This window comes from Euleptes europaea, chromosome 4, assembly GCF_029931775.1.
Source record: "Euleptes europaea isolate rEulEur1 chromosome 4, rEulEur1.hap1, whole genome shotgun sequence".
Taxonomy (NCBI): domain Eukaryota; kingdom Metazoa; phylum Chordata; class Lepidosauria; order Squamata; family Sphaerodactylidae; genus Euleptes; species Euleptes europaea.
The window spans coordinates 101822185-101844179 of NC_079315.1; positions in this window are offsets into that span (position 1 = coordinate 101822185).

Below are 21995 nucleotides of genomic sequence, written 5' to 3' on the forward strand. Positions count from 1 at the left end.
GAGAAAATGGCCGCTTTGGCAATTGGACTCTGTTGTGTATGTATATAGTTGGGGAGTAATCAAGGGGGACTCAGGAGTTTGAGTTCTGCATGAAGGATCCTAAACCCTGCTCACCCTATTGGTCAAATAAATGGATCCTATTGACCCTAAGCCCGCATGTCCCATTGGTCACCAAGAGGGTATTCCCCCCCTATCATGGATTGGGGGGCAGTGGCCGCAGGCGGCCAGGGGGGCATATAAGCAGGGCATGTTCAGTGTGTAAGTTAGTTCTGTGCTGAAATCAAATAAAGCTGTGTTGTTGAACTTCGTCTCTGATCTCGTGAATCCTTCCCACGCGGACTTAACAGACTCTATGGCACTGAAGTTCGCTTGTGTGCTTTTTTTCCAGATATGCCATCAAAAAGAAGAAGAAGAAGAAGAAGAAGAGTTGGTTTTTATTTGCTGACTTTCTCTACCACTTAAGGAAGAATCAAACAGGCTTACAATCGCCTTCCCTTCCCCTCCCCGCAACAGACACCCAGTGAGATAGGTGGGGCTGAGAGAGCTCTAACAGAGCTGTGACTAGCCCAAGGTCACCCAGCTGGCTTCATGTGTAGGAGTGGGGAAACCAACCCAGTTCACCAGATTAGTGTCTGCCGCTCATGTGGAGGAGTGGAAAATCGAACCTGGTTCTCCAGATTAGAATCCACTGCTCCAAAACCCTGCTCTTAACCACTACTCCACGCTGGCTCAGTGACTTTAAGAAGGCCGTCTTAAATTCACTTACAGTCTACAGTTATGTCCAATAATAAAAGTCTTTTTGGGGTATGACATTTGGGGGGTTCATCTTACTTTCAGGTTTGCCTTTCCAGTAAATACAGTGATCCATATTGTGAATTACTTTGCGGGCCACACCCTGGCCCATTTTTCACGACTGGAGCATTTGCAACAGGGATGCTGTCAAACATTACTAATCCATAACATGTAGAAGCACATGCCCATCATTTATAACATGCTAGTCTCCACCTTCCATTCTGTAATAAGGTCACCACCTGCAGGGGTCAACAGATGCACAACATGATAGACAAGTTTCACATGGTAACCATTGCTAAACAAGTAGACATCACTTGCCACATTTTGGACCCTTCCCCATGGCAACTTTACCATATGCTCTAGCCCCCAGAGTAATGTCAGAAACAGATGTCTTCGAAAACACCTGGCTCGTGGCATTGCACGCTATATTGTCAAAGGTTTATACAGACACAGGAACTTCAGATTTTCCAGTGTGTATTTTAGCCCACGCAAAACACTCCTGCTACAATACTAAAATAACCTCAGATGTAGCATGGTGGCAGTAGGAATACATACCAAAGAATGTGAAGATTGAATGACATTCTTCCTCATATGCCAGAAAGTTTGGTGATAAACTGATGGATGTTGTTCTTAGCCTGCTCTGTCTCTACTTTTCATGGGAAACTCCATCCTTTATCCATGCTGTGAGACAAGAGTCAATATGGAAACCATTAAACCAATTGAATTTGGAATTTGGAAATTGGAAGGAGAAGTAATAAATTGAATAGGCTATTTGACAATGAGATTAATACTTGAAACCCAAAAACAATTTTGATTTGCTTCCCTGTCTAGTGCTCATATAACTAATAAAAACAGGACTTGGCGCATCTTGGAGCTGTGACATCTTTTTGTTTTTTATGATTTCAATCTAATATTTTTATTTCGGGTGGGGGGGTGGATTAGGGGTGCCCTAGTAGTTAACAAAAGTAAAATTGATTCTAAGAGATTGCGACTAAATGTTTATAGATCATGGAAAGGCAGGCATTCAAGACACACCCTCCCCTTCATAAATATCAGATTATGTAACTTTATACAAAACTTTGCTTAAAAACAAACACACATACAAGGCTAATGAAAAAAACATTGTGTTTAAGTTTGCATGAATGAGTTGATAAACATGTAACCCTTGGAGCAGTGGCACACTGTTATAGATCATAAATGCTAGGTCAATCCAGACATAACATTCCCCAGTCCTACAAATCACACTTTTGAAGATGGGGAATGTGACACAATCTTGCCTGTTCCTTCTTCCCTTTCTCCTCCCTATGCATTCCATGGGTTGTTTATCATAGTTTGTAAGTAGTTTGCCATCACAGGCAAATTTTGGTTTGGACAACCCGTAGCTGGCCAGGAACCCAGAGTTGCAAACCATGATCAATAGTCCAATCACAGAGGAAAACAATTAATAGGCAGAAGAAGGGGGCTGTGCATGAGCGGCGGACTCTGATCTGGTGAACAGGGTTGGTTTCCTGCCTCCTACACATGAAGCCTGTCGGCAGTTCTCTCGGACCTCTCTCAGCCCCACTTACCTCACAAGGTGCCTGTTGATGGGGGCAGAGGCAATTATAAGCCACTTTTAGACTCTTTAAAAGTAGAGAAAATCAGGGTATAAAAACCAATTCCTCCTCCTCCTAACCCTGAAATGCAGTCCAGGAGGATACCATGATTAATGGTATCAAAAGCCTCTGAGACGTCCAGGAAAATCAACAGGGCTGCATTCCCCCATCTATCTCCTAGCGCAGGTCATAGGCTGTGAATTGGGAATGGGGATTTCAGCAACTCCGAACAGAAGCAAAACCTGCCATTTACCTATGCTACCACTGCTTCCAAACACCATTGTTTTTCCTTCTCTTTAATACATAATAGGCGAGGTGGTGAGCTCTTCCTCTCTGGCAGCCTTCAAGCAGCGGCTGGACGAACACTTGTCAGGGATGCTCTAAGCTGATCCTGCATTGAGCAGGGGGGTTGGACTAGATGGCCTGTATGCCCCCTTCACGATTAGATCAGCAAAGCTATCCTGCAATGACATTACATTCTTATCCCTTGTTTAAGGAATGACAGGCCAGTGAGTGGCATCCCATAAGTAGGGCTGCCAACCTCCAGGCATTAGCTGAAGATCTCCTGCTATTACAACTGATCTCCAGCCGATAGAGATCAGTTCACCTGGAGAAAATGGCCACTTTGGCAATTGGACTCTATGGCACTGAAGTTCCTCCCCTCTGCAAACCCCACCCTCCTCAGGCTCCGCCCCAAACACCTCCCGCCGGTGGTGAAGAGGGACCTGGCAACCCTACCCATAAGTCACACCCTTTAAGTGGGAATATGCATCTAGGGGAGAGTTCTATATTCAACACGGATATGCTGCATCCTAAATACTTCTAGGGAGAGAGGTTTATAAATGAGCAATAAAGTAACTCTGTCTGCTTGCAGTTACTGGGCTGTTGTGCTTTGTGTTTATAAGGTCAACAAACTGTCGGCCGATTAATTGGTGTCTGAGCCTATCACGCAAAGGCTGTTGTTTCACAGACGGTTTCAATCAGCGCCGCCAAACCAGTAAAACAGCACATCCTGGTCAGAATGAGCCTCTCAACCCCCTCTTGAACTGTCGCTTTTCCAATCGGTCTTGACAGGTTTCATTAGAAGCCCGAAACTGGAGCATGCATGTTTAACTGGACCCAACAGTTCCTGCAAAGGAACGGTTTGGAGAGGTGGAGTCTGATCTGGAGAACCGGGTTTGATTCCCCTCTCCTCCACATGAGTGGCGGAGGCTAATCTGGTGAACTGGGTTGGTTTCCCCACTCTTCCACACGAAGCCAGCTGGGTAACCTTGGGCAAGTTACAGCTCTCTTAGAGCTCTCTCAGCCCCACCAACCTCACAGGGAAGGTGATTGTAAGCCAGTTTGAGTCTCCCTTAAGTGGTAGAGAAAGTTGGCATATAAAAACCAACTCTTCTTCTACTACTACTACTACTATTCCAGCCCAAGATGGGGTCAAATCCCGAGTATATGCCTCAGAGGTTCGTCAGACTACTTGCTGCCCCTGCCTTTTCTCCAAGTCTCCCTGCTGGGAGTCTCCCAGGTGCCTTTGCCCTGGCCCCAGCAAAGGGTGAACTGTTGGCTGCAGAGGACTGTGGTGTGGAGCAGATGCGCTGAGTTGCACGGTGCCAGGGAGTTGTGAGTGCTACTTACAGAAAAGGAATCTGTACAGCTGCTTCTGGACTATGTTTAAAAAAAAACCAAACCCCTTCCAGGCTTTTCATTCTTCTTTCCTAGTAAACAACTATTTCAGCCTCAAAAGACATCAGCGTTAACTGACTGACTCTAAAACTGAGAAATGCTTTCTGCACTCACTCAAATACTCACCTGCACAGTGAAAAGTCAGAATGATTCCCTTTTCCAGTTTAAGTTGGCAACTGCTTGGGGAGAAAAAAAATGTCCTGTGTTTTCAATGGGATGTTATTTACCAAGTGATGTTATTTATCTCCATGACCTGAAAAGCTTCCCATTTACACACATTAAGCTTCTTTTAAAGCACTGGTTCCCAACCAGGGGTCCGCGAGAACTAAATTAAGGTCCGCGAAACAAAGTTATAAACCCATAATAAATTAATATTTTCAATTAAAAGTTCTCTATTATAAAAATATATATTCAAATATTATTCTAAGTTTAATGTTTAACTAACAGTTATGATTAAAGTTTATTTTCAAATTCTCTGAATTTTTATTTTGAACCTTGGGGTCCCTGCACCGAACAAAAAAGTCCTAGTGGTCCCTGGTCAAAAAAAGGTTGGGAACCACTGTTTTAAAGGAACAGGAGGGCATTTTCTCCAGGCATTTTAGCGACTTTGTTTCCATTTCTCTTTCTTAATAACACACAAAGGTGAAGTTGCAGGCATGAAAATGGGACATTCACAAAATTGTCTGCTACTGAATTTCTATGCCATATTTGATCTGTCCACTCTAGGGTTGCCAGTTTCCCACTGGGGGTGGGAGCTGTCCCACCCTTATCTTCCTTGCCTGCCTCCAGTCAGCTGGGGGTGGGGGTGGGGGTGGGAGGAAATTAGGGTTGCCAGGTCCCTCTTTGCCATTGGCGGGAGGTTTTGGGGGTGGAGCCTGAGGAGGGCTGGGTTTGGGGGAGGGATTTCAATGCCATAGAGTCCAATTGCAGAAGCACCCATTTTCTCCAGGAGAACGGATCTCTGTCGGCTGGAGATCAGTCGTAATAGCAGGAGATCTCCAGCTAGTACCTGGAAGGACCTAGCAACCCTAATTTACAACTGATGTCCAGCCAATGGAGATCAGTTCACCTGGAGAAAATGGCCGCTTTGGCAAATGGCTTTGAAGTCCCTCCCCCTCCCCTCCTCAGACTCTGCCCCAAAAATCTCCCACCGGTGGCAAAAAGGGGACCTGGCCAACCCCTAGTGATGCAGCAGCTGAGTTTCAGGCGATGCCGAGAGCTACCAGTTGTCGCTTCCAGGTTTTTACTGGGAATGACTCCATCATACCCACTCCACCACCTCCCCAGCATATCCCTGCCTGCCTGCCCCCAGTCCTCCCACCTGTTGCCTAGCATGGCTTGGCAATTCTAGTTAGTAGTGCTGAGAGAGGCCTTTGCCTGACAACGTGATGAGCCAGTGCAGGTCAGAATAGCCACTAGGCATAAATGAAGAAGGAAGCTTCACAAGTTCTTTGGATCACGGACTTTTATTTTAAAATAGTCCTCTTTTGAACAACCTCCTTTGGCCTTTACTGCAATCTGGAATGCCAGATAACGATTATTTCTGTTCTCCTCTTGTTCATTTTGCACTAACTTGTTCTTATGTTTCCCTTAAGCTTTCCATGTTATAATTGAATTTGTAGTTTCAACCATTGTGTGAGAACAGTTCTCCCCCCCACCAAACTTTCTCTTGCTCTTTCCTGACAAAAGGGCTGTTAGAGGGGGTTTTTTTAAAAAAATTATTTGTTATTATTATGCTGAAGAAGAACATGGTGAAGGCTAGTAAGCCAACAATCTGACAGAGAGCATCTTCAAAACATTAGTAATCGGATCCAAAAGCACCAGAGAAGTTAAACGATATTCAAGGTCAGCATAATAAAACAAGGCTAGAAAACTTTTATTTTCTGACAATGGACTTAAATGGCATCTGAACAGACAAGTCAAGTTGAGCGTGTTAAATTATGTATCCTCGCATTGCTTCTCACATTACTGAAATAATATGAAACTACAAAGAGGAATTGATGGCACTTTCCACCACCACAAAGAGGAGGTAGAAGAGTTGTAGCTAAGTGGTACAACACAGGCTTTGTGCCCAGGAGACCCCCAGCTCCTTCCTTGGCCTTTCTGGTCGAAAGGCCTCACATAGCAGGTGCTGAGAAAGCTCTTTCTTCACCTGTAGGGTTGCCAACTGCCAGGTAGTAGCAGGAGATCTCCTGCTAATTCAACTGATTTCCAGCTGATAGAGATCAGATCATCTGGAGAAAAATGGCCACTTTGGCAATTAAACTCTGTGGCATTGAAATCCCTCCCTTCCCCAGACCCCGTCCTCTTCAGGCTCCGCCCCCAAAATCTCCCGCAGGTTGCGAAGAGGGTCCTGGCAACCATATTCGCCTGAGATCCTAGAGACCTGCTGCCAGTCAGAGACTTAGGGTTGCCAGCTCTGGGTTGGGAAATACCTGGAGATTTTTGGGGCGGAGCCTGGGGAGGGGAGGGACATAGAGTCAATGCCATAGAGTCCAATTGGCAAAGCGGCCATTTTCTCCAGGTGAACTGATCTCTATTGGCTGGAGATCAGTTGTAATAGCAGGAGATCTCCAGCTAGTACCTGGAGGTTTGCCAATCTCAAGGGCTTCTCTAGACTGAAAATCAGTGGTTGCCAACCTCCAGGGCTTGTATTTTAACAAAAACAACCTGTTGTAATTTTTACCAGGTTTTCAGTGGAGTCTGATCTGGAGAACTGGGTTTGATTCCCCACTCCTCCACATGAGCGGCGGACACTAATCTGGTGAACTGGATTTGTTTCCCCACTCCTACACACAAAGCCAGCTGGGTGACCTTGGGCTTTCTCACCTACCTCGTGGGGAGACTGTTGTGGGGAGGGGAAGGGAAGGTGATTGTAAAACGGTTTGAGTCTCCCTTAAGTGGCAGAGAAAGTCGTCGGCATATAAAAACCAACTCTTCTTCATGGGTTTAATATTGTCATGTCTTTGCATTAGGTGAATCATTCAATCACTTGAGAGGCAAGACAAAATAAAATTGCCAGCCTTCAGTAAACGTTTCCTGTTGAGTCTTAGCTTGATGTACTCGGATTTATCCTAATGTATGTTCTTCCTTTTTATATGTCAATAAAGGCTTGTGCTGTGTTGTTGTTGAGTCTTAGCTTGAATTCCAGCTCATCACTTACCCCGTCCAGTTAGTAGGTGAGATCAGAACAGTGACTCACCAAGAAATAAAGCTTAACTTCTCTGTAGGCAGGAATAGTTTACTCTCCTGCACCCTAAAAGTGAAGTAAGAATGAAGAATACCTTCACATTTAATTCAAGGGGGGGGAACAGGAGCTTGTGCTGAGAGGACATGGTAGACAGGAGCCTGGGTGTTTCCTGCTACATTGTAGAGCAGCTGAGGAAAAATGGGGAGAGAACAGGAATCATAGAATCATCAAGTTGGAAGGGACCACCAGGGTCATCTAGTCCAACCCCCTGCACAATGCAGGAAACTCATATCTACCTCCCCCCCCCACACACACACACGCAATGCTGCGACATCACTTCCAGCGCAAACCCGAAAGCAATGGCAGTGCTCCATCATGACACTCTAGGATCCCAACAAAACTCTAAGGTAAACAACAGAGTTCTGGTTAAATCCTAAACCCTTGCGCCGGCAAGTTGACGTCACTTCAAGGTTTGTGCCAAAAGTTATGTACAATGTCACCACACTGCCTTTTGCATGAATCCGTCGGTAAAATGAGTACCCAGCTTGCTGGGGATAAAGTGTAGATGACTGGGGAAGGCACTGGCAAACCACCCCATAAACATAGTCTGCCTAGTAAACGTCAGGATGTGATGTCACCCCATGGGTCAGTAATGACCCGGTGCTTGCACTGGGGCCTACCTTTACCTTTTTACCCCCTACAATTCCCGCCAGTTGCCACCTCTCAATTGCCAACCATATGTGTAAAGCAGGGGTGGGGGGTGTTTGCCTGATCCATCAACTGCAAGATTCCAAAGGCTAACACTGGTTGCTGGATTCACATCTTTTTATATGGACTCATGGATCCACATTTTCCATTCATCTCCCACTATCAGTTCACCTGGAGATCAGTTCACCTGGAGAAAATGGCCGCTTTGGAAGGTGGACTCTATGGCATTTTATCCCATTGAAGTCCTTCCCCTAACCACACCCTCCTCAGGCTCCACCCAAAAAAACTCCAAATATTTCCCAACCTGGAGCTGGCAACCCTACTCACGTTGCAGGCAGCTTTATTATTCTGCCCAGCTCCAACAGCCAGCTTACTGTGGTTCAGTCAGCCATGAGTCCTGACACATAAGTTAGCTTTTTGCTGGTGTCCGCTATGCTTTAGGACAGCCTCTCAGAAGGGCTCCTAACTTGCTGGTACTTTAGAATTTAAGAGGGCATTTGGGGCCCTTTGAGAGGTTTCTAACTGTGGACTAGGAAAAAAAACCCTGTCGTATATGAGGGCATGGTTTTAAGGGTTATTTTGCTGGATTTGTGCTTTATTTAGTTGTTTTATTAGTTGGTGCTGGAAATTACTGCTTTTAATTTTTTTTCACCTACCTTGGTCCACAATTTGTGTTGTAAAAAAGGCAGGCTATAATTATTTTAATTAATAAATATTCAACATTGCTCCAGTAATATTTCACGAATACAATCACGCGATATGAGAAGATCACTTGAAGTCAAGATCCAGCCATAGGGAAGCTGCAGCTATGCAGATCTGACAGTATATGAATCAGCCCCTGACAGAACTGGGAAGCACAAAGGTGTCAAAACATGCTCTGTAGTTCAGGGGGTAACCTGAGAGCCAATCAGGTGTACTCTGTTTAGATCAGGGGTGGGGAATGTCAGGCCCGGGGGCCATTTAAGGCCTGCGAAATCATTTGGTCTGGTCCTTTGTGGGTCCTGGCAGATCTCAAGCTCAGAAGGATCTAAGACTAGCGATCCGCCCCCTCCCGCAGACAGGAATAGCCTCTATTCAAGGTGGATGTGAGTTTGTTTTGCCGAGAAAAGGAACCTTTTCCCTCCCTTGCAGAAGAGTTGTTAGCTATGGAGCTGCTAGGACTGCCCAAGAAACTGTGTTAACCCTTTCCCACCTGGGCCATGGAGAAAAGCATTCCCTCTGTTCTACAAGAGGGCTGGGGGCTGAATTGGCAACAATGGAGGGGTTAAAGGAGTAGGGCCAGAATGTGCGGGGAGTGGCGAGTTCTTAGCCAGTGTGTCCTCATTTCATCCCTGCAGGCAGAGGTAGCAGGAGCCGGCTGTAGAATCCAGCCCTGATCATGCGGAGCAGGAGCAACTCCGGCGTGCGGCTGGACAGCTATGCCTGGCTGGTGCAACAGACCATCCTGTGCCACCGGGTGGGCAAGTGCGCCACCAGTTGGATGCCTGCCTGCTTGCCCGTGCCAGGGGGGGTATCTGGGGCAGCTGCCTGCTTGGGGCCTGGTTGGGTAATTTTTAAGTTGATAATTTTGTATGGCCCACAAATGATGTTATAAATATCCAAATGGCCCTTGGCGGAAAAAAAGGTTCCCCACCCGTGCAGTATATGAATCAGCCCCTGACAGAAGCACAAAGGTGTCAAAACATGCTCTGCTGTTCAGGAGGTAACCTGAGAGCCAATCAGGTGTACTCTGTTTAGATGAATTTTTGCATTGGTATTCAGGCACAGATACAACTTAATACCATTACAGCTCTGGGGAAAATGTATGAGCCCTCTGATTAACCTTCTTTCAGATTTGAAATATGGGAGGGTGCTATTATTTTAGCTAGTTCGACCAATAAGATGACCTTCTGTATCCATCCTTAATCTGCTTTGAAAAGAATTAGTTTATCAAGTTTCTTGGTTTAGTAGCATGAGGATTGCCTAACTCTAGCTGGCCTCCTTAATTAATTTAATGCTCATAAACAAAAGAATGATGCCTCGGACCAAGTGTTCACATTTATTATCTAATTACAAATGGGAACACAGCTTCAGAATTTGGCCTCCTTCCACCTAAGACATATTGGCACCCAAATAATCAGTCTCTGTGTTTGTTTGTTCTGGTGAGGGAACTATTTGATGCTTGCTTCTAATATTCTAGCAGCCAACTCTTCCCCCAGGCCTGTCCAAGAAAGAGAGATCAGGGAGACAGGCCAATAAGTCTTCTGCTCCAGTAACTGGGCAGAGCAAGCCAAGGGTAAACAAGGAGGAAGGATAAAAATTATCACAGAGAGAGCCTGAACGTTTAGGAGCAGATTTCTGTGGAAGCAGAAGCCACCATGGTATTTATTTCTTTTTATTTTATTTTACAAAATTTATTATGGTTGTCAACCTCCAGGTAGTAGTTGGAGATCTCCCGCTATTACAGCTGATCTCCAGCCGACAGAGATCAGTTCACCTGAAGAAAATGGCAGCTTTGGCAATTGGACTCTACGGCACCAAAGCCCCTCCCTTCCCCAAACCCCACCCTCCTCAGGCTCTGCCCCAAAGATCTCCAGGTATTTCCCAACCTGGAGCTTGGCAACCCTAAAACTTATATCTCGCATTTCTGCACTCATACGGGCCTCCAAGGCACCTAACAAGCTAAAACATACATGATAAAATCACATTTTAAAACCATTAGCAGCAATGTTCAAGGGTTTAGGAATAGGGTTGCCTTCCTGGCAACTGGCGGGGGGAATTTATATTAAACTGAAACTTTTTCCTACGGCTACGTACTGCAGCAGAAACTTTAAAAGAACCTTGTTGTTCCATATGCCCGCCCTTGTGAATGCATATCACTTTGATAGATCACAGACACAGCGAACAAAGGCAATAGTTGATGGAGTCTTAACTCAGAAAGTAACCTCAGCGTGCTGAGTGTAAAAAGTAGGTCATGATCTTTGCACACCACCAGATTTTCTTATTTTGTAATCTGCATATCTATCAATCCATTGATTTATCAATTTATTTAAAATATTTGCATGCTGCCTTTTCAGACAACAACAGGACTTCATATTAGCTTGCATTAATATAAACTAGGGGCACAGTAAATATTAACAGCATTTTTAAGACAGTGATTAAAGATGAAGGCCAGTGCCTGGTCTTCTTATGAGGGAATGCTGACAGGTCTTCCAGACTGGTGGAAGAACTCCTCTTCCCCTGCCGCCCCTTGGTTGGCCAGCATGGGAGAAATTAGGAAATCACTAGGGTTGCCAGTTCCCTCTTCACCACCGGCAGAAGGCTTTGGGGTGGAGACTGAGGAGGGAAGGGCTTGGGGATGGGAGAGTCTTCAGTGCCATAGAGGCCAATGGCCATTTTCTCCGGGTGAACTGATCTCTATTGGCTGGAGATCAGCTGTAATAATAGGAGATCTCCAGCTTATGGGAGAACTCCAGCTGGAGGTTGGGAACCCTAGAAATCACTGTTTCTGGCTACACAGTGATGTTACTTCCAGCACAACTCAGAAGTGACATCACTGCATAGGCGCGAAGCTCTACCATTTTCCAAAACTCTGTGGTTAAACCATGACATCAACAATGCCAGGATGTTAGTGGAGAGCACACACACACACACACACACACATTGTAGAGGGGCCCCACCGACCAATGAGGGCCCCCACCCACCAGCTGGCAACCCTATATGGGGGCTACACTATTGGTGATGGGAGATGCGCATAAATGGCTGCTTCATCCACACTACTGAAAAGCTCCATACGATGTTTAGAATCCAGATTTCTACATTATCTACACAATGCTCTTTTATTCATCAGTCAAGAATTCAAAGGATTCTTCCTCACCACCAATAAGATCAAACAGATCTCTTCAGTGCCAGTATGAGGTAGTGGTTAGAATGATCTGGGAGAAATGCATACAGCTGAGTCATTCAGAAACAACAGTACAATAATAATCTTGACAGTAGCCATCCCACACAGGGTTTAAGGCCAGGGCATCCTGTGTGGGTCAGGAACTTTTCTGGAAATTCCAAGTGGCTGACAAAGTTCCTGTTATCACAAACTTGGCCACTTTCTTATATAGTCCGGGTCGATGGAATGATTGTGATGTTTCATACAGACAATAGTCAAAAGGTTTAATGCACTCTTGTAACACTACCTAGACAGACTGAACTCCCAGTTAGCAAGCTGTTAGTTGGGGGGAAAGGGCACCAGAGATGGATTCTTATACAGCCAATCCAAGCATGGTCCTCCCCATGCTATTTCTTCTTTCCCCTTGTCCTTAGACCAAGGCCTTGAACAATAAAACCATAAAACTTAAATAAGACCCATCTCTAAAAACATCACCCTTCGTCTCTTCTCTGCAGCCTTCAAAAAACGCACAACAAAATAGGTACGCTGAGGGTCAGAGTCCTCTAAGAGGAACTCAACCTTTTGCTCCAAAGTTGCTGGAGAAGATGTGGACCATTTGTTAAAACATGGTATAATCCATTTTAGCCTAAGTTGAGGGGTTACAGCATTATGTATTCCCAGCGATGTATTAAGAGTTTGAAAATGTTATAAAAAACATCACTTTGTTTTTGGATGCCACAGCTAAAAAATGATTGGAAGACGTCTTCACAGCTAAAGGGGCCAAACAAAGTGCGAACAGTATTTTTTATAACAGTTTCAAACTCTTAATACATCGGTGGGAATACATAAAAAGTGTGAACAGTATTTTTTATAACATTTTCAAACTCTTAATACAACGCTGGGAATACATAATGCGGTAACCCCCTTGGTATATGTAAGGACAGTGCAAAAGGATATGCACCAAGGAGTCCGCTGACTGAAGAGGGCAGGGACACAGTCAGTCTGAAAAAGGGATCTTTAGCATACCGCTCAGCAAAACCACAGAAAAAGGGCAACTAAATCTTGAAAGCATAAAGATTCTACATAACTTTGGACTAACCAGAGAATCCATATAGGAAGGAAGATTGCCCTTAGATAACAAGCCCAGGGGCATGGTCCTCAATTTGCTGGCCCTGCTATTCTTCCAGAACTTTCTGAGACAATGCTAGCTACAGCAGTAATGACTTCACCTTTGAGATCAAAGAGACTCAGGAGATGGCTTGTGCAAATGGACCTGCATTGTGCAGGGGGTTGGACTAGATGACCCTGGTGGTCATTTGCAACTCTATGACTCTATGATTCTATGACCTGTAGACTGTAGTGGTCAGAGAAACCCAGGTAGAATAATATCATCTCTGTTGACCCCTGAGATCAAGGAGTCAACTGTATATGACTGTTGAGATTTAAAAAAAAAAAACTATTGACAGACTTTTTGAAAGGGGAAGAGTTATTTTCCTGGTCTTCAGCAGATATTCCAAACTGTTGGAGACAGGGTTTAAACATTATTAAACTTGGTTCCTAACAGAAAGCTGGAGTCTGATCCATGCTTCAAATATTTTTTAGTAAACTAGGCCCAGTTTATCATGTGCACACTGCCTTATATGGCAGTGTGTGGTCTGAAGAATGGGATTTAGCCCATATGATATCCCAAACTGACTACTGCCTGTCACAATAAGAAAACTTTGTTGGTCCCAAAGTAGCTGTTTTCCAAAAAGAGACACAATAAAATTAGCTCATAGAACTCATGAAATCTTTTACATTGTTAAAATTCTCCCAAATTCAAAACGCATGTGTGTGTGTGCGTGTGTGTGTGTGTGTGTGAGAGAGAGAGAGAGAGAGAGAGAGAGAAATCTTTTAACAACTGGAAAATATTCAACTCTTGATCTAAATTTTGCTAAACAGGAAAAAATTTGAGCCAGACACAGAGCTTTGGTAAGTACACATCTGAGGTCATCCTAAAATCCTGGGACAATTAAAAGAGTGGGGAAAGGAGAGGGGGTTTTCATAGAAAGTTCAGAAAGAAGACAACTGACAAATTCACGTTTGTTGTTTGCTTTATGACAAAATTCCCAGCATTGGCCAATTAGAGATGGAGGAGGGTGGTAAGGAAGGGTGTGGCAACAAAATTATCCTGTGACTATGAATGGAGTGCCAGCTGCCCTTTCCTGATGCAGTTTATCATTGTTATAGCAAAGTCAGCCAAATCTTTGGATATTTAAATCTGGTGACTAGAGCTGTGAACAGGCAAGACCAATTTTTCTTCAAACCTAAAAAGGGCCCCAGGTTTGCAGAAAAATATAAAATCTAAAAAATAATAATAATGGGGGGTTTACAAAACTAGAAAATGATAAAAGGAGCACCCCGAGCTTAGCTACTACACTTGGGAGTATCCTACGGGAACCAGCTAACTGATTATATGATACATAATACATTTTGTAAAATTGAATTGAATTGGGGCTGAAGAAATATTCTTGAAACGGCCGTCCCCCCATCTACTGTTATCCTATGAAGATTTGTATATTTATAGAAGTACCTTATGGACTTTTTTATGAATTTTCCTACAACTACACAAGGAAATCTCATTGCATAAAGACTGCATCAAAAAAAGAACTGTACATTTGTATATAATTGCATGTGTTTCCTGTATGTATCATTGCACTTTGCTTTATTGCATGTTTAAACACAATAATATTTTGTCTACTTTGTACTAGTGTCTCTGTGCTGATTTTCTCCAGGGCGACAGATCTCTGTTGTGTGGAGCTCAGTTGTAATTCTGAAAGATCTCTATGTCTCACCTAGAGGTTGGCAAGCCTAGGTCTGGCAGCAACCTCTGAGTGACTTGATACCACCAGACTTGCATGACTCAACGAGGCTTGCCTGGTTGCTACTGTTCAACAGCAGCCACCCTATAAAAACCACTGTCGTGTAGCAGAGCTTCAGAGGAAGACCCAGGTTTGAATCCCCATCTTGCTAAGGAAGCTCAGTGGGTGATTTTGGACCAATCACATATTTTCAGGCTAATTGACCTCACAGAATTGTTGTGTGGATAAAAAAAGAAGAGAGGAAAATAATGTAAGCTGCTTTGGTACCCACTTTGGAAAAAGAAGAAACGTTGGTTTCTATACCCTGCTTCTTCTCTACTGCAAGAAGTCTCAAAGCAGCTTACAATCGCCTTCCCCTCCCCTCCTGACAACAGGCACCTTGTGAGGTACATGGGGCTGAGTTCTGAAAGAACTGTGACTAGCCCAAGGTCACCCAGCAGGCTTCATGTGGAGGAGTGGAGAATCAAACCCGGTTCTCCTGATTAGAGCTCTTAACCGCTATAAAAAAGGTAAAGGTCCCATGTGCAAGCACCAGGTCATTCCTGACCCATGGGGTGATGTCACATCCCTACGTTTCCTAGGCAGACTTTGTTTACGGGGTGGTTTGCCAGTGCCTTCCCCAGTCATCTTCCCTTTACCCCCAGCAAGCTGGGTCCTCATTTGACCGACCTCGGAAGGAGGGAAGGCTGAGTCAACCTTGAGCCGGCTACCTGAAACCGACTTCCGTTGGGCTCGGACTCAGGTCGCTATACCAGGGGATAAAAATGAAGTAAATAAATAATAAATATAGCTCAAGAAAGGAGGCAGATAAAAGATTGGTTGCTGAATGGCTGAGAAGGAGAGAATGAGGCAGGGAAAGGGGAGATGATATGGGGGTTGCTAGGGGGGAGAGAAAGAGAAAATTGTGTGGAGAGGGGGATAGAGGGGAAACGGAGGTGCCACCCAACAAGTCCTCGAAGGTTCTCTACCATGCATGTGGGCCTGGCCCAGGGGCTGGCTCCACACAACTGGGCCAGTTTTCATAGGCAGAGGCTGTTGGGGGTGATGGAGTGATTAAGACCTGGGCAACAGACAGGTGCTCTGTAATGGTGAGGAAGAAATGTGTGCCATTGAAGGCAGTTTTGGGGTATTTTTTTAGCTGTACCTCCTCCCCCATATGTATCAGGGACTGAATTACTGGTTTTCTTTCACAAGATTCTTGCCTCCTAATGCCTTTTAATTTCTGACCTCCTAACCCTTGTTTCAAATCAGCATTTTTTGTGGGGAGAGGGTTTTACTCAATGGGCAAAGGATGTTAGACAGCAAGACAATCAGTTTGAGAAAAAGGCCACAGCCAGCATGAGGAAATGACATTAATAAATGCACCATAAAAAACATGCAGTAACCAATCAGGTTGGGAACTGTAAGATATAAGGATAAAACAACAGCATAAGGGTGATAGGTTGGAAAGCACCAGAGGGCAGGAAGCCATTGCCGAGGCAGGAATTAAGCTCAGGATAAAGTGCTGATCCAGGATTTAAGAATGCAACCCTATGCAGAGTTACTCCCGTCTAAATCTATTGAAATCACTGGGTTATCTCTGCATAGGATTGTGCTGTCAAGCCTCACTCCAGGCTTCCCAGCTGTTCCTTATTTCAAGAAGCTGTTCCTTCTTTAGCGTTAAAGACTCCCTTTTCAATCAGAGATGCGCCATAATTGCAAAAAGCAACTTGAATACATTACAAGGACAACATATTCTGCTAACACATTGTTACTCTTCTGACACACGCAATAATGTTCTTTTCTTACAGTCTCACAATGTGGTTCTCATTTTGACCACAGCAGCAAGAATATCAATAGCTCAGCAATGGAAACTGAGCTGCGGGGTAGGGGTAGGGGGGAATTGGCCATGTAGGGTATGGCATGTAATGATAATGGAGACACGACCTGTAAGTGTATGTGAGAAATATAGCTCTGGTCGCTGTTGACATTTTAAAGCAGCTGACTCCCTTTTATTAGAGTTTGGAATAAGTACTACCCTTCAGATAAGATTAAAGATGAGGTACTAAAATGTATCTAAATCTGTCTAGGAGTTGTAGAGACATTACTAATATATTTGTGTGTGTAAAGTGCAGTCAAGTCGCAGCCGACTTATGGTGACCCCTTTTGGGGTTTTCATGGCAAGAGACTAACAGAGGTGGTTGGCCAGTGCCTTCCTCTGCACAGCAACCCTGGTATTCCTTTGTGGTCTCCCATCCAAATACTAACCAGGGCTGACCCTGCTTAGCTTCTGAGATCTGATGAGATCAGGCTAGCCTGGGCCATCCAGGTCAGGGCACTAATATATTTAGATTTCATTATATTGAATTCTAGGGAGAACGTATGACACAAATATTGGGTCTGTGTACTTTGAAATTTATAACTTAGAAATTTAAAAAATAATATTCATGGTTCAATATTTGTAGATATATTGAACACATGAACATATGAAGCTGCCTTAAACTGAATCAGACCCTCAGTCCATCAAAGTCAGTATTGTCTACTCAGACCAGCAGCAGCTCTCTAGGGTCTCAGGCAGAGGTCTTTCACATCACCTACTGTCTAGTCTCTTTAACTGGAGATGCCGGAGATTGAACCTGGGACCTTCTGCATGCCAAGCAGATGCTCTACAAACTGAGCCACAGCCCCTCCCCTAATTAATTGATATGATTCCATAATTTTGTATAATAACATAGACGTTTTTCAAAAGGCTTCAGTCTAGGTTTCCCAGCTGTTCCTTATTTCAAGGGGGTGTTCCTTCTTTCAGTCTTAATGACCCTTTTCAATCAGAGATGCGCCATAATTGCAGAAAGCAACTTTAATAGGTTACAAGGACAACATATTCTAAAAATGTGTTGTTAATGTCCTGACACATGCAATAATGTCACTTTCTTGCAGTCTCACAATGTGTTTCTTATTTTGAGAGCTTTGCGAGTGGCAATCTTATTTCAGTCGGAGATCTCAAGAGTCTATAAGGGTCAACGGATGTCCTGTTAGAACTTTTATATTGATTTCATCCAAGCCACACACCTCACTCTAGGCAGATCAGGAACTGTTCTTTTTATTTATATATATATATATATATATATATATATATATATATATATATATATATATATATATATATATATATATATATATATATATATATATATAAACAGCAATAGTAAAAAGATACAGGCTGTTGAGCTTCACCATCACAGAATCAGCTAGGGTTGCCAGGTCTGCCATCGGTGGGAGGTTTTTTGGGGTGAGGCCTAAGGAGCCTGAGGAGGGCAGGGTTTGGGGAAGGGAGGGACTTCAATACCATAGAGTCCAGTTGCCAAAGCGTCCATTTTCTCCAGGTGAACTGATCTCTATCGGCTGGAGATCAGTTGTAATAGCAGGAGATCTCTGCCTGTGCACCTACTATAGCTAATATCTTTATGGTAGATTTTGAATGCAAGTTTCTGTATAATAATAACCCATTTAAAGATCAGATTTTGGGGTACCGTAGGTTTATAGATGATCTGGTATTCATTTTTTCAGATGACATTGATTTTACTGCCTTTTTAAGATGGCTTAACACTTGATCTGTTGTTAAATTCACAGGCAAATCCAATGCAGAGCAAATACCTTTCTTAGATACACTGGCCTACCGTAAACCTTCTAATCATTTGGCAGTAAAAATTTATAAAAAAAACCTACATACTGGAACGCCTTGTTACATTTTGATTCATTCCATCCCAAACATCTTAGACATAATCTACCATATGGACAATACATTAGACTCAAACGAAACTCTACATTAAAGGTAAAGGTCCCTTGTGCAAGCATCGGGTCATTCCTGACCCATGGGGTGACGTCACATCCCGACGTTTCCAAGGCAGACTTTGTTTGCGGGGTGGTTTGCCAGTGCCTTCCCCAGTCATCTTCCCTTTACCCCCAGCAAGCTGGGTACTCCTTTCACCAACCTGAGAAGGATGGAAGGCTGAGTCAACCTTGAGCCGGCTACCTGAAACCGACTTCCATTGGGATCGAACTCAGGTCGTGAGCAGAGCTTTTGACTGCAGTACTGCAGCTTAACACTCTGCGCCACGGGGCTCCTACATTAGACAGAGATTATCATGAAGCAGCCTCTGCATTGTCTTGCAATCTAACCAGAAGGGGATATCCATTGAGTATTATTAATTCAGCCTGGGAGTGGGCAAACTCGAGATAAACGTAGTTTATTATATAGGGATCCTAGTACCAGTAGACCACAAGAATCATTATCGTTTGCCTTCCAGTTCACTCATCTATCTAGTAGAATCAGCCAAATTATAAAGAAACATTGGCAATTGATAGCTGACATCCCCGGATGTGAGATACCACCCTGCATAGGATATCGAAGAACTACATCGTTTCTTGATAAACTTGTACATTCAGATACAGTAGTAGTTATTTAGGAGATTCTGACTATACCTTGTAGTATCCCTGCTGGGAACTCAGAAAGCTATCCTAAAGTAGGAAGATGGAACATGATCTTATGTGATGCTGAGACTCTGACATTTGAAGATGAGAATGAATTGTGAAAATCTGCATTGTAAGTAATAACTGAAACATAATATTTTAACAAAGATTTTATATTTATTTATATGCTAGCTAGACATATTTATGTATACATAGGATCAGAAGCGGGACTGTTGAAGACTCCAAAACGGCCGTATCCCCTTCTGGATGATATTTCTCCTGTTCAGATACCTTGGTGAAGGATCCTAGAAAATAAGAAGAATACGTTGTTATATCATCACTATATCTCATTACTGTGAATACTCTACCAACTTACCTGTATGGAGACTTGAACTTTGTACTATTGAGACTTTCGTGTCCATTGTGATGAATCATTGCACTTGAGTTTAGGATAGATGTAGTTGTTATATTAGTAAGTTAGAATCTTTTTCATTGTATAATTGTGTAGCATATTAATATACCTTTTGCTCTTTGTTACATTTTGTGTGTCTGCGCTAATTTCCAAAACTTCGTCTTACTTGCACAGTGGTGTCTATTTTTCCAGCAGTACCTAGAGGTTGGCAACCCTATTATAACAAGAGCACAACATTTGAATCCAAACCACTACAACAGTTGGTGTAAGCAAATAACTGTCCTGCAGACTTTTTCAAGAAGGTGGTCTCTTCATCGCCAGATATTTCTAACTTTTTTTAAAGTGCTGTTGAGGGTGAAGCTTTTTTGCCATCAAACATTTGCGACTGACTGTTCTGATCTCATTATCCGAAGACCGCCCCCTCCCCACATTCAAAGAATTGAGGGGAGGGGCGCATTTTGTCTGCGGGCGCGAAAGGAGAGCCAGTCCTCTTGCATCTTTGCCTGACGTGGGGAAGAGGGCGGGCCTGGGGGAAAGGGCTTAAGAGCGCCGGGGTGGAAATTTCCTCCCTCTTTTGGAAGCGGACGGAGCAGACAGGCAGTCGGAGGAACAGAGGAACTCACACCCGGACACGTGGCTAAGTATCCGAGCGAGGGAGAAAGGCGGGGGGGGGCATCCGCGTAGTACAGTCCTCCCAAGGGGGTGGCAAGCATCTGCTTGTGCACGGAGGGTATCAGCAGCTCCCGCTGTCCGCACGCTGCTTCGCTCCTTTTGTTTCCTCTGCTTTTAAGGGTCATATCCTTTGTCCTGTTTAGGAAGCCGGGTTGCGGACGGGCTGCCCGGCAACAGGGTCCTACTGCCCCCATTGTTAAGGGGCTGGTGGCTTAGCTTTTGTTTCTCACTCACGCACGTTTTAGAACAGAAACTTTTGTCGGCTGCAGCATCTGCCTCCTGCTTCGCGCACGTTTTTGAATCGGAAGCCCCTGCATTCCTTCTCTGACCCCTCAACCTCTGGCCTTACCAGCCATGGGATCAAGGAAAGGCACACAGCCCTCACAGGCCATAAGGTCTAAAAGGGCACGTAAGCCTACGCTGAAAGTGCTGGAGGGGCAGGCTGCTGGCCACGTGGCCCGGCACATCCAAGCCAGAAGCACGACCGCCCGGAAAGGGAAGCGGGGCGGTGCTTTTCAAGGAGTGAGTGGGGTGCAAGGAATCGTGGGGCAAGGGAGGCCGCCTGCTCGGGGTGGGGCCTCACCACAGGGGGCTCATGATTTAGAATCCATTTACCAGATTGTGTCCGTGATTGCAGGACGTATGGATGACATTGCAGGGCGTATGGATACGCTGGAGCAGGGGAATGCCAGTGAACCCAGGGAGGGCAGTGAGTCTGCCCCTGCACCAACAGGGGAGAGCTGCTCTCCACCCAGGCTCCCGGAATCAGGTGAGTCCTCAGTGCACACACAGTCACGGGCCACAACATCTACTGGGGAGTCTTTAGTTAATGAGCAGGCAATGGACTTGCCACCCCCTTACCAGTCAAATGAAGCACTGCCTGCCTTGGGGCCCACACAGTTCTCTGGGCGGGGGCGGCAGCCTTCTCGCCAGCCTGCTGCCACTGCCCAGGATCCAATGTCTGTGGTCAATCAGGTTTGGCAAGGACAGCAGGCCACTTGCCCCCGGGGGACGCTGGACGGGGGAGCCACAGGGCCCGCTACAGTGGCTGGGCAGCCTACTGCTGCAGCTACGCTTGGCCAGGGCCCTCAACCTCAGTTGATGGCACATGGGGAGATGGGGCTTCCTTTGGGATCCCACCTTCCCCAGGCCCTCACAGACAAAATACTTAGAGGGGAATATGTGGATATGTTTTCACTCCTGAATGGGGATGAGGAGCCAAAAGGGAGAGACAAGGAAGGGCATAGAGATGACGATAAGTGGCGGAGGAGGAAAGTGGACCGCACTTGGCCCAACTGGCTGGTAGGTTACCTTATCTACCAGGGGGTGATTGTGCGTGAACAGCCATCCAGGGCCTTGGCCTTGGTCAAGTATCTGGACATCATTAATCGTGCTTATAGCGAGTTCACGGGCCAGGCTTGGCTCCAGTACGATGAGAATTTCAGACTGCGAGCGGCTCGTAATCCGGCACTTGCTTGGGATGTCCCGCAGGGTGAATTGTGGATGCAGTGCATGATGCCTGCAAGGGCTGTGCAGGGTGAGAGGTCCCACAGCGGACACCTCATCGATCGCGCTCCAAGCTCTAGGCCCCCTGGGGGCCAGGCGGTTCAACCCCGCTTGCTCTGCTGGGATTTCAGTTCCACCGGCCGCTGTGATCATCGCCCCTGCAGATACAGACATGAATGCCCCATCTGTAGGGAACCCCACCCCGTCACTTCCTGCCCCAAGGGCCGACCCAATAGGCGGGGTCGAGGGGACCGGGGCTGGGGTCAGA